Source organism: Phacochoerus africanus, chromosome 4, assembly GCF_016906955.1.
Source record: "Phacochoerus africanus isolate WHEZ1 chromosome 4, ROS_Pafr_v1, whole genome shotgun sequence".
In the NCBI taxonomy this organism is placed as follows: Eukaryota; Metazoa; Chordata; class Mammalia; order Artiodactyla; family Suidae; genus Phacochoerus; species Phacochoerus africanus.
The window spans coordinates 55,046,416-55,061,123 of NC_062547.1; the positions used below are offsets into that span (position 1 = coordinate 55,046,416).

Sequence of the window (14,708 nt, forward strand, 5' to 3'; positions counted from 1 at the left end):
AGTAGGTGTTGTTGTCTATTTCTATACTAAATATTTAGAGTTTATCTTTTGTCCATATCTCTAGAAAAATATTAGAATTTTTAATCTCTTCAAGTGTGGAAAGAAAGAGATGTTTCCAAAAGCTTGATAATAGTAAATTTGCCACAAATAGTTATTTTATAAATACATATATCTAAAACTGTATCTATCAATCTATGTTACCAATTATAATCACCACAGCCACTTAGGGAAAGAAAAAGATGACTAAAGGCCTCAATTATTCTCTCACTAAAATTGTACAAATTTCTAAAATTTATCTTTTATAATAGCATCACATTGTATACATGTTCTACACACATATGTATGGTGAGAGCAAGAAAGAAAGAGGGAAATATAATTTCTATAAATTTAGGAAACTGTGAAATGATATTTCAAAACTTTAAAAAAGTTATCAAAGTTTATACAAGTTCTTAGTGAAAATGATTAAGGTGGAGAAAATGTAAAAACTGGAAATTCTGAGATAAATAAGTCCTGGTGATGACTATGGTGACCAAGGCTATACTGCTTGTTTGAAAGTTGCTAAGAGAGTAAATTTTAAAAGGTCTTATCACAGGAAGAAATGTTCCTGCGCATGCTGATGGACATACCTAAACTTATTGTGGTAATATTTTTACAATATACACATGTAATAAATCATGCTTTTCACCTAAATCTAAGACAATGTTACATTTGTTATTATCTCAATGGCATAGGAAAAAATAAATGTATTCTCATTATTAAATAACATATTCAGTGAATATTGTTTATGTTGTTATTAAATAAACATCATTATGATATTCATTTAATCGTCTTTAGTTAGTGTTAATGAAATTAACATTTATTATACATTATTTAACAATAGCATTCAATCTATATAAAAATGCTTTCTAAATATGGAAAATACAGAACTTTGAAATGCTCAACCCATGTTTTCATACACATGAAGCAAAAATTATTGCATAACAGAATGTGAACACATTCATCCCATCCTTGTCACAGCCAGTGTCCCTGACTCTTCATTGTTATGTCTAAAGAAGAGGGCTGCACCTCAGCATGGAAGAAATCATGTAGAGAGAGTCCAGCAGCATTCTAGTAGGCATAAGCAATTTCTGTTCCTACCTCCTACTCAGTTTAATTGATGAAATTTTAAGGAAATAAAATGTTTAACCACATAAAATTACAAACCAATACTAACACATTTACAACTTTGCCCCCTCCTGGAAGTTTCCCAAACAAGAATTATTCATAAATTCCACTTAAAATATCCAATATTTACCAAATGGTTTGCTTTGAAATTTTTGTTACTTAAGTAAGAAATATGTACAAATGTATGTGTCTGTATATATACACACTATATATATATATATATATATATATATATAAATGTGTGTATATATATGTAGATATACACACACACACATCAGTTGTGATAAAAACCAAGGTACAGTACCCTCCCCACCCTTATCCACAGGGAATATGTTCCAAGGCCCCAAGTGGATGCCTAAAACTATGGATAATACACAATACTATATATGATTTTTTTCTATGCATGAATACCTATGATAAATAATAATTTATTTATTAGGCACAATAAGATGTTTACAACAACAGAGAAATAGAACAATTATGGCAATAGACTGAAGAAAATGTTATGTGAATCTGGTCTCTCACTATTTAAAATGTATAAGTTGTTGGAGTTCCCATCATGGTGCACAGGAAACAAATCTGACTAGGAACCATGAAGTTGTGGGTTTAATCCCTGGCCTTGCTCAGTGGGTTGAGGATCCAGCATTGCTGTGAGCTGTGGTGTAGGTTGCAGACACAGCTTGGATCCAGCATTGCTGTGGCTGTGCTGAGGGCAGCAGCCATAGCTCTGATTCAACCCTTAGCCTGGGAACCTCCATATGCAGTGGGTGCAGCTCTAAAAAGACAAAAGATCATATTAGTTGTTTAGTTCTGTAAATTTCCACTTATCATTTTAAGACCATAGCTATGGCTGATCTTTGGTAAATAAAATCACAGGAAGGGAAAACTAAGATAAGGAGTAGGGGTGAGACTGCCCTACTCATTCTTTGCTAAAAGCAAAAAATCCAGTATTTGATAAGGATATCCTGAAAAATTCCAGAAATCCCAGTCCTGGGCATATATCCAGAAAATATGAACATTCTAATTCAAAAAGATACATGCACCTCAATGTCCATAGCAGAACTATTTACATTAGCCAAGACATGGAAAAACTCAAGGAGTCATCAACAGATGGTTGGTTTAAGAACATATTGATAGATAGTCAGATGTACAATGGACAATTCCTCAGTTGTAAAAATGAAATTTTACTATGTATAACAACATGGATGGACCTAGATATTATCATACTAAGTGAAGCAAGTCAGAAAAAGATGGATATTATATGACTTCACTTATATGTGGAATCTAAAAAAAAATGCAAATGTATCTGTATACAAAAAAGAAACATTATTTTTTCTTTATTCTCTTCCATATAAGTGATTTCCACTAGCATATTTTCCACCCCACTCATTTGTTCTTCTGCATCCTCTAATCTGTTATTGGTTCCATCCAGTGAATTTTTCATTTTAGTTGTTCTATTTTTCACACATCTCTGAACATAAATATCTCTCCTTGTTTATTCTTTAAATATTCTAAATCTTTGTTAAATATTTCTTGTAAATTATCCATCTTTGCCTCTATTTTTTTTTCCTGAGTTCTTGAATCATCCTTACTATTATTATTTTAAAGTCTTTTTCATGGAAGTTGCTTATCTCTGCTTCACTTAGCTTTTCTTCTGCCAATTTGGACTATTTCTTCATCTTTCTAACATTTCTTTGCTGTTTCATTTTGTCTAGCTTTCTGCGTGATCTCCTTAAAGCTGATACGAGCTCTTGTGGCAAGCTTCCCAATGGGATGGGACTGGTGCCTGCCCACTGGTGAGTGGAGCTGAGTCTTGTCCCTATGACAGGTGGGGCTTTGTCTCTGAGTGTAGTTAGAGTTATCTATATGTCTAGGAGAACTTTATGGAGTCTGCTTGACAATGGGTGGAGTGGTTTTCCATTCTTTTAGTTGTTTGGCCTGGAAATTCTCAGCCCCAATGTGTGGGGTCAGATTTTTATAAAATGGCCACCTCCAGGGGAGGTCACATCAATGATTATTCCCTACTAACTCTACCTTCAATATCCTTCTCACAGTGAGACACAGCTGGCCCCTGCTTTTCCAGGAGACTCTCCATCACCTGCAGATAAGTGTGACCAGATTTTTATGGAGTCCCTGTTTTGCCCTGGAACCCAGTGCACATGAAAACCTGTGTGTGCCCTCCAAGAGAGGAATGTCTCTTTCCTCAGTACATTGGATTTTCTGAGCTCAAGCCCCACTGATCTTAAATGTCCCATTCTCCAACGGCTCCTCCATACAATGTCAGACCCACAGCCTGGGAACCTGACATGGGGTTTGGAACACTCACTCCTATAGGACAGCATCTGTAATATAGCTATAGAACAACAACAACAAAAATATTGTATGGAAATATAAAATACCCCACATAGCTAAAGCAACCTAAGAAAGAAAAATGAAGGTGGAGGAATCAGGTTCTCTGACTTCGAACAATACTACAAATCTACAGTCATCAAAACAATATGATAATGGCACAAAAACAGAAATATAGATCAATTGAACAGATAGAAAGCCCAGAATTAAAATCACATACCTACAGTCAACTAATATATGACAAAAAAATGCAAAAATATAAAATGGAGAAAAAACAGTCTCTTCAGAAAGTTGTGCTGGGCAAACTGGACAACTACATGTAAGAATGAAGATAGGATATTCTCTAATACCATACACAAAAATAAACTAAAAATGGATTAAAGACATAAATGTAAGACTTGATTATAAAACTCTTAGAGGAAAACATATCCTGAGCACTCTCTTACATAAACTGTAACAATACCTTCTTGGATCCATTTCCTAGAGTAATGAAAATAAAACCAAAAATAAAGTGGGACCTAATTAAACTTAAAGTTTTTGCAAAACCCAGAAAACCATAAATGAAATGAAAAAAACCCACAGATTGGGAGAAAATATTTGCGAATGAAGTGACTAACAAGGGATTAATCTCCAAAATATACAAATAACCCTGAAGCTCAGTATAAAAAAAAAATCCAAAAAAAAGGGCAGAAGGACATAATAGACATTTCTCCAAAGAAGACAAATAGATGGCCAAAAAGCATGTGAAAATATGCTCAGCATCACTAATTATTAGATAAATGGAAATCAAAACTATGATGAGGTACCTTCTTACACCAGCCAGAATGGCCAGCATCAAAAAGTCTATAAAAACTAAATCTTGGAAAGGGTGCAGAGAAAAGGGAGCCTGATTATCCTCTTGGGGGGAATGTAAACTGTTACAACAACTATGGAAAACATCTATGGATACTCCTCAAAAAAATAAAAATAGAACTACCATATGATCCAGAAATCCTGGGCATCTATCCAGACAAAACCATAATTCAAAAAGCTACATCTGGAGTTTCCATCGTGGCACAGTGGCTAACGAATCTGACTAGGAACTATGAGATTGCAGGTTCAATCCCTGGCCTTGCTCAGTGGGCTAAAGATCCGGCATTGCCGTGAGCTGTGGTGTAGGTCGCAGACATGGCTTGGATCCTGTGTTGCTGTGGCTCTGGCGTAGGCTAGTGGCTGCAGCTCTGAATGGACCCCTAGCCTGGGAACCTCCATATGCCATGGGAGTGGCCTTAGAAAAGGCAAAAGGACAAAAAGAAAAAAAAAGAGAAAAAAGCTACATGTACCCTGGTGTTCATTGCAGCACTCCATATGGAATTAACATAAATGCTCATCAACAGAGGAATGGATAAAACATATGTAATACATATTCTTTATAAGAAAACATGTGATTAATATAGAATATGGAATAGTCCTCAAGCCATAAAAAATAATGAAATAATGCCATTTAAAGGAACATGGATGGCCCTAGAAATCAACATAAATTGAAGTAACATAGACAGAGAAAGACGAACACTATAGGATATTATTTATATGTGGAATCTAAAACATGGCACAAAATAACACATCTATGAATAGAAATAGACTCACAGATGTAGAGAATGGCCTAGTGGTTTCTGGTGGGGCAGGTTAGGGAAAGGTTGGGGGACCAGGATTAGCAGATGCAAATTAGTATATATAGGATGGATAAGCAATGAGGTTCTAGTCTATAGCATGGGGAAATATATTCAATATCCTGTGATAAACTGTAATGGAAAAGATATGAAAAAGAAAAATTATATATATGACTGAGCCACTTTTCTGTACAGAAGAAATTAACATAACATTTAAATTAACTAGACCAATAAAATTAAAAAATACAGTCTCCTCATATTATTGTATTACTATCAATTTCTCTACTTATGCTATTTTTATTTTTTATTATTAACCTATTTTATTTTTAATGTATAATGACATTAATTACATTGATTTAATTGTAAGTGTGAAATCAACCTGTCATTCTTGCTTACATATAGTACCCCTTTAAGTGTATCACAAATTATTTTTTTAATTTTTAATTTTTTTTACACAGCAGGATCTCATTGTTAATCCCTTCCAAAAGCAATAGTTAACCCCAAGAATCCCAATCCATCCCACTCCCTCCCCCAACCCCCAGGTAACCACAAGTCTATTCTCCAAGTCTATGGATTTCTTTTCTGTGGAAAGGTTCATTTGTGACATATAATTAGATTCCAGATATAAGTGATATCATATGGTATTTGTCTTTCTCTTTCTGACTTACTTCCCTCAGGATGAGAGTCTCTAGTTCCATCCATGTTGCTGCAAATGGAATTATTTTATTCTTTTTTATGGGTGAGTAGTATTCCATTGTGTATATATACCACATCTTCCTAATCTAATCCTCTGTTGATGGACATTTCCGTTGTTTCCATGTCTTGGCTATCGTAAATATAGCTGCAATGAACATATGGGTGCATGTGTCTTTTTGAAGGAAAGTTTTGTTCGGATACATGCCCAAGAGTGGGATTGCGGGGTCATATGGGAGTTCTATGTATAGTTTTCTAAGGTACCTCCATACTGTTCTCCATAGTGGCTTTATAAGCTTACATTCCCACCAAGAGTGCAGGAGGGTTCCCTTTTCTCCACAACCCCTCCAGCATTTGCTATTTGTGGACTTATTAATGATGGCCATTCTGACTGGTGTGAGGTGATACCTCATGGTGGGTTTGATTTGCTTTTCTCTAATAATCAGGGATGTTGAGCATTGTTTCATGTGCTCATTGGCCATCTGTATATCCTCCTTGGAGAAATGGCTATTCAGGTTTTTTGCCCAATCTCCACTGGGTTATTGGCTTTTTTGCTGTTGATTTGTATAAGTTGTTTGTATATTTTAGATATTTATGTTTTTAAACATTTACTTTTATATTGAAGTTCTCAGTATAGATAATGAAAGCGTATATATTTGCAATTGGCTTATCTTCTGGAATTGATGCCTTTGTCATTAGGTATTGTCCTTCTTTGTCTCTTGTAAAAATCTTTATTCTGAAATATATTTTGTCTGATATAAGTAGTTCTACTCCAGCTTTCTTTTCATTTCCATTTACATAGAATATATTTTTTCATATCTCACTTTCAGTCTGTATGTATCTCTAGATCTGAAGTGAGTCTCTTGTAGGCACCATTTATGCCTGTCTTAATTTTTTTTTCTTTTTTGGCTTCCCCCTAGCTTATGGAGTCCCCAGTGATCAGATCAAAGCAGTTAGGACCTACCCAGTAGCAGCTGCAGTACTGGATCCTTTAACCTGCTGTGGTAGGCCAGGGATCAAACCTGCATCCTGGTGCTAAAGAGAGAACTCCAATCTCATTTTGCCACAGCAGGAACTCCATGTGGGCCTTATTTTTGTATCCATTCAGACACAGTATGAGTTTTGGTTAGAGCAGTTAGTCAATTTATATTTATTATTGATATGTATGTTCCTATTGTCATTTTTTAAATTGTTTTGTGTTTGTTTTGTAGGTGTTTATTTCCCCTTTCTTCTTTGTTCTCTTATCTTGTCATCTGATGATTATCTTTAATGTTATTTTTGGAGTCATTTTTCTTTTTTATGTGTAGAGCTACTATAGATTTACAGACATTTTGTTTGCAGATACCATGAAGTTTCTGTATAAGTTGACATATATATGTATATACATATATATACACACACATACATATACATACACACATATAGGTTTTATGTTGTTGATCTCTTAATTTCAAATGCATTTTTAAAATCCTGCATTTCTACTCTCCTTCCCTCACAATTACCGTTTTGATATATTTTACATCTAATTGTTTTGTATATCTCTAAAATACTTATAGATACAGATTATTTTGCTACGTTTGTCTTTTAACCTCCTCCGTAGTTTTATATGTGGGAAGATTTCCTACCATAAGTTATGTTTGCCTTTAACAGTGAGATTTTCTGTCATACTTTTCTTGTTTCAAGTTGTGTATTTTTCTTTTTTGCTTAGAGTATTTCTTTTAACATTTGCTGTGAAGTTTATTTTGTGTTGCTGACTTTTAGCTTTCGCTTGTCTGTAAAATTTGTTTTCTCCATCAAATCTGAACATGATCATCACTCGGGAGAGAATGCTTGGTTGCAGGATTTTCCCTTTCATCACTTTAAATATATCATTTTACCCCTTGGTGGTTTGTAGTTTCTGATGAAAAAACAGTTAATGGCCTTATGGGAGTCCCCTTTATGTTATTTGTTGCTTTTCCCCAGCTGTTTTTAATATTATCTCTTTATGTTTAATTTTTGACATTTTAATTAAAATGCGTCTTGGCATTTTCTCCTATATGGGACTCTCTGTGTTTCTTAAATTTGGGTGAATATTTCCTTTCTCAGGTTAGGGAGGTTTTCAGCTATTACCATTTCACATATTTTCTCATCTTGTTTATTTCTTCTCCTTCTGGGATCCATATAAATGTAAATATTTGTGCATTTGATATTATCGCAGAGGTCTCACACTGTCATCATTTATTTTAAATCTTTTTTCTTTTCTTTCTTTATTTTCTTTTCTGTTCATCAGCAGTGATTTCCATTAGTCTATCTTTCAGTTCATGGATCCAATCTTCTGTATATTTTTGTCTACTATTGATTCCTTTTTGTGAATTTTTTTCATTTCAGTTATTGTATACATCATCTCTTGTTGTTTATATTTTCCATCTATTTGTTAAACACTTCTAATTTCTCACTCTGTGAATGCATTTTTCTCCTTAGTTGTTTGATCATCCTCACCATTGTCTGTCTGAACTCTTTCTTCGGTAGATTGTCTATCTGTATTTCACTTTGTTCTCCTGGAATTTTATCTCATTCCTTTGACTGGATCATGTTTCTCAGACATCTTATTTTGTCTAAATTGTTATTTGTTTTTTTTTTATGTATGTAGTAAATTAGTCACATTTCTCAACCTTGGAGAAGGGCTCTCTGTAGGAGGTTTTTTTGTGTCATAGTATTAAACATTCTCTCTCATAATTCATGCCATATGCTCTAGTAGTTCCCCCTGAGAGAGCTGCATGGGTCTTTCTGTTGTAGAACCTGAAAATGGGAAACATGACTAAATAGAGCAAGGAAGTTTGCACACAAGGAAGATGTAACATAAAATCTTAGGGAGTAGAAAACATCAAAGCCCTGAGAAATGGTGGAGAAAACTATCTGCAAGAAAGACTATGGGCAAAGATGCAAAAAAATCAAGAAAAGCAATATTACATAAAAGTAAATACTTTGGTTTCATTAGGAATAGGAAATAATGATAAGATTTTATTTTATTTATTTGCATTTTTAATGTAATGTATATGGAATGTAACACAGTGGGCTATTTGCATTCTTTAAACTATGTTCTAGGAAAAAATAACCTAACCTAGAACAGAAAACTGTATTGATGTGGGAAGAAGGTGGAGGCTCAGGATTAATTGAATTATCATTATAATATAATATTTCTGTCTCATAAAACTATTTTAATCTTTTTGAATAAAATATACTTGAATACTACTAGATCTGTTACCTCCAAAAATTTATAATCCAATAGGAATGTTAAATATAATAAATAATTATGGTTGCTTTTTCCCTTCCCCATACAATTTTTTGGAAAAACTTGGTGAGTTCTTTCATACTAATACCCCCACTTTGTCATGATCAATAGTAAGTTGCATGTCATTTCACAGATTTCTGTTCCTAAATCCCTGAGCTTTGTTGCCTGTACAATACTTACAGGAAGAATGCAGAACCAAGCATTATCACATGCATATTCTAACTAGCAGAATGTAGGAACAAGGAAGGTGTGTGCATCCAATCCTAATATCCTTCTGTTGTCCAAATTTACTTAATTGACCACACTCCACTGGCTTCAAGGAGAGATGGGAAGTATGTGACATAATGTGAGTGGTGCTGAGCTCATACAGATCTATTTAATTAAAGGAGAAGAATATGATCAAAGCCTTAGAGCCATCATGACCACATATTGTATGCTATGAGAGGATTTTACATAGGTGGAAGGTGGTAATGGAGATTAGCACATGGAAGATGGCAGAGATGAGAAGTCAGGATGATTTTCTGATTTCCATTTGGGGCAATTATACGTGGTGATACTACTTATTATTTCAGAGGACTTTTTTGGCAGCTCAGTGTTACACATGATGAATTTGATATCACTGTGAGACACTAATTAGAAGATTCTCTTAAGCTGGAGAGTCATCAAGAAGAGGCAGAAATAAGATCATCCGTCAATAATTCCCTTGGATATGGTGCAGTACATTGAAGTCTGAAGGATAAGAAATGTATGACAAAAACATCATTTGTTATTATAAAATGAAATTTTGAGGAGATCAGCTGATTGTTTTCAGAAAAAGAATCAGTAAGAAACATTGCTTTACTTTTTCACACACAATTCTGTGTGTATGTGGTTGAGGAAACCAATCCAACCATTTTTATTCAACACTGAGTTTGTTTCTCTCCCAGAGAAATTTCTGGATCAGTTTTATCCTGTAGTGAGTACAGCTGAACTTCTGATTCATCTCAATGAAATTTATTTCCATTTACTTGGTTATATTCTCTCATATTCCAATATTTCTCCCTCTTCTTTTTGTCTTTTCTATATATAATAGCTTAAATGTATATTTTCCACATGAAAAATTATAAAAAATAATCTAATTATAGAAATACTAATAGAATAATTATAGAAACAAAATTATAGTCATAGAAAAAATAATACTTAGTTTGAGTATTTACTATGTTCCATGTGTATGCATGTATGTATATATGTGTGCATATTTTTTTTTTAATGTGCTTCTTAGTTTCTCATTTGATCTTCAAAAGAACCCTATGAGGGAGGTACCATTATCATCCTGATTTAATAGAAATTCATTTCAGCTATACTTTAATGTCTGATTGGTGTTTTGTATTATATGAGACATAAAATGAAATATTTTGTTGGTGTGTATTTGTGTTATATTCTCTAATCAAAGCACTGGAAAAAATTTAGCTTATATTGCTCCCTTGTTAACCTAAATATTTAGGTCAGTAGCAGATATACCCCAAGGCTAGGTGATTATCTATTATACATTTTTGTACTCATATTCTATATCAACTTCTTAAAAATTAGTCATGATTTTATTGTATAAATTTTTAGGGAAATTCATTGGGTGATTTCTGTGTCTTCAATGGAAGTTCATTTAGTTTATTGAATTATTAGTAACAATCAGATTTTTTTGAAGCATTTGCACACTAAGTCTGATATTTGAATTTTATGATAGAGTTCATAAGCATTTTATTGAGTGGGTTATTGATAAGTTAATAGAAAAGTTCAAAAAATAAAAATGACAGTCATATAGTATAAAATAGAAATGTGAACAGCTCAGATCCTGTGTTGCTGTGGTTAATTCATAGGTCAGCAATTGCAGCTCCAATTCCGCCCCTAGTCTAGGAACTTCCATATGCCACAGGCATGGCCTTCAAAAGCAAGATAAATAAATAAATAGATAAATAAATATTTTTCAGAAAGAAAATAATTAGGTGTTTTTTCTTTTGTTTGCCTTACTGTCAAAACTTTAATGTAAAGAAAAAATTAGAAGCATGTAAACATTTGTTTAACCTATAATTGTGCAGTCTTACCAAGATTAGTGATAAATTATCTCCAGTAAATCTAAATTTAAAGTAATATTCTGTATGATTCATTTATATAATGACATATCTGGTAGAAAAATGAAAATTATTTTGAATTTAATTACATCAAAATTAATGGATATATAAAGCATTTTGAGAATTTTGATAAATGAAAAATGATAAGAATGATTAAAGTATAGTAAATCCACTGAGTAAAGACCACAAAGTTTTTCAATTCCCTTTGAGAAAGGATTGAGATATGGCTGCATCTGTAACTAAAAATAGCATTTTCTACAATAAGGCTATAAGTTTCTTCTAGAAGATATGGAGATGTAAACTACATGTTACATCCCTTTTCTGAGATTTAGCATTATTAAAGAAGGAAATGCTGAAGCTAAATGGAGAGAAAGGTACTTTATGATGAGTAAGAGTTGCACAACTGTGGATTAGGCTATGTGGCATGTGATGTATGTTTCTGCACTGTTTAACTTAGAATTAGGAAGCTCAAAACTCAATCATTCTTCTTTGGCTTCAATAATAGTTTTCATTCAAGATCCTGGATGTCATTGCAGGCATTATGTCCATCATTCCATGTCATGGTAGGATGTTCCAGATGCCTGATTGATTTATTAGGCAAAGTATTATAAAAGAGAATTGTCAAAACTTTAATTGCTTCATAGAGATTGGGAGAATGTGTTAGAAGTGAGATGATTAAGGAGTTTGGTAATGTATCATGAACTGAAGGACTTCTTCCAATACTTGAAGACAAAATAATAGATAATCTTGTGGAGACAACAAAACAATGTAAAAAGGTAAATATATTTGAAGCATCATTGGCAACCTTTGATATTAGAGGCCAAACTTAAAGCAATATTTTTTTTTTTAATAAGCATTTGAAAGCCTACAATTGTCCAGGGATTCGGTGCAAATAAACATTGTCCATACTTATTAACACTAAAATGGAAGTATTGACTCAAATCAGGATGGCTATAGCAAAGTACATCATTAATGGAAAAAGCAAAATCAAAACAAAAAAAAATTATTCTAGGAAGCAAGAAAAAAATCAAGAATTTTGTATACAGGTATACTAAAGTTGAGTTGTCGTTAATCATTGATTTTAAACACTTATTTATGATCAGCCAGTATATGAGAGGTAGCACTGCCTGAAGTCTGAATCTATGTCTACATCAGATTTTACTGAACTGTAATCAGAACAGACAAGGACCAATTTTACATGCAAACATCCAGCAAACCACATTCATAAGCTGATTTTTAAACTTTTCAATATCATAGCAAAAGGGTGTTAATATTCCAGGGAATTAAATATAGAATTAAAGGCTTTATTTTATAATGAAATAAAATAGTTGATTCAATAGTAAATTTCCATTATTATAAGACATACCTATTTCAAAACCTGGCTGAAAGTCCTTTAGCATTAATTGCAAGATATGTGTCACTAACTCATTTTAGTATGCAGCTAAATGTAAAGGAGTTTGAGATATACATTAATTTTTCTTTCCTTTCTGTTTAGCTATTTATTTATTTACAGGTAAAAAAGAATTCTTGATGGGACATGAGAATCACGCTTTCAGCAATGACTTCATTCTTTTGGGACTCTTCTCATCTTCCCAAACAAGCCTGATTTTCTTCTCCTTTACATTAATTATTTTTATTATGACTATAACAGAAAATGCATTTTTCTCCTTATCCACAGGGATTTATGACTCCACGCTCTGATTTCCTGCTCAGCATCTCTTTTTTTGTGGATATCTTGCGTATTTCCAACATTGTTTCCAAAATGATCACTGACTTTCTGTCAAGCAATAGTATTATTTCATTTTCGGGTTGTGGCTTCCAAATATTTCTGTCCCTCACCCTCTTGGGTGTTGTGCCTTTCCTCTGTCAGTGATGTCCTATGATTGTTAGGTAGCCATCTCTCATCTACTGTGCTATCCCATTCTTATGAATGATTGTCAGCATCCTCATGGCTGCAGTGCCCTGACTTATTGGGACAGTCAACTCCATTGTTCACACAGCTTATGCACTTCACTTTCCCTTCTGTGTCTCAAAAATCACTTTTTTCTGTGAAGTCCCAGCCATGTTGGTGTTGTCCTGTGTGGTCACAACACACTATGAAAGAGGAGTTTATGTAAGTGTCATCATTTTCCTGCTCATCACTTTCTTCCTAATCTTTGCCTCTTATGTCCAAATTCTCATTGCTGTACTCCAAGTGAAATCATGACAAGCATGGAAAAATAACTCTTTAACTGTTTCTTTCATGTGGTTTTGGTCATCATGTACAATGAGTCATTTATTTTCACATATATGAAACCAAATGGTACCACACTCCAGTCAAAGGTAAGTCCCCAGCAATATTCTATACCATTTTCACATCCTCTTTCAACACAATTATCTACAGTTTTAGAAATAAAGGTGTTCTAAAAGCACTACAAAATATGATCAAAAGTAATTTTCTCCATAAAAAATAATGGAAAAAAATACTTGAAATACATATTCTCTACTTCCATATTTGTATATAGAGGATCTGTTTTTCACATCCCTTAAAAGAAAATAAACATTTTTTAATAATGATTTTTATGAAATAAACATTTTTATCTTTTCAAATGGGGAAAGAAGTAGATGCTTTCAAAACTGAAAATAATAAATCAAATTATCACAGTTATTTGTTTTATAAATACATATATCTAAAATATATATCTTTCACTCTCTGGTATCAGTTATAATCACCCAAGTTACTAATAGAAAATCAAAGATTTTTCGAGGATTCCTATTTTCTCCTACTAAAATTGTTAGAATTTATAAAATTTATCTTTTTTTATCTTTTTATCTTGGGGCTGCACCTGTAGCACATGGAAGTTCCCCTAGTAAGAGTCAAATTAGAGCTAAAGCTGCCTGCCTGCACCACAGACACAGCAACATGACATTTGAGCTACATATGCATTTGGACTACAGCTCACTGTCATTGCCAGATCCTTAAACCATTGAGCAGGTTCAGGGATTGAACCCACATTCTCATGGATATTAGTTGGTTGGTAACCTGCTGAGCCACAACATGAACTCCAAAAAAATTATTTTTATAAGATATTATAAAGAAAGGATAGATAGATAGATAGATAGATAGATAGATAGATAGATAGATAGACAGACAGATAGATAGATAGATGACAGATAGGGAGAGAGCGATCCAATAATTTCTGTACTTTTATGAAACTAAGATTATATTTCAAACATTACAATTGTATCAAAAATTTCCAAAAATTCATAGGCAAAATAGGTGAAAGTTGACAGAGGTAAAATTTCTCATTATGAGATATGTAAGTACTAGGGATATAATGAATAGCATAGTGATTTTTATAGTCAAAATGATATAGTATGTATTTGAAAGTTGCTAAAAGAGTAGATTTTTTTAAAATTCTCATGACAAGAAAAAAATTGTAATTGTTGGTGATGGATTTCAACTAAACTTATTGCGATAATCTTTTTGTAATTTAT

The 14,708-nt window shown here is 33.0% G+C and overlaps 1 pseudogene; it reads left to right on the forward strand.

The window, feature by feature from the left end:
- The first annotated feature begins 12,761 nt into the window (after positions 1–12,761).
- Positions 12,762–13,684, forward strand: LOC125124317 (olfactory receptor 2AJ1-like; annotated as a pseudogene).
- Positions 13,685–14,708: the final 1,024 nt, after the last annotated feature.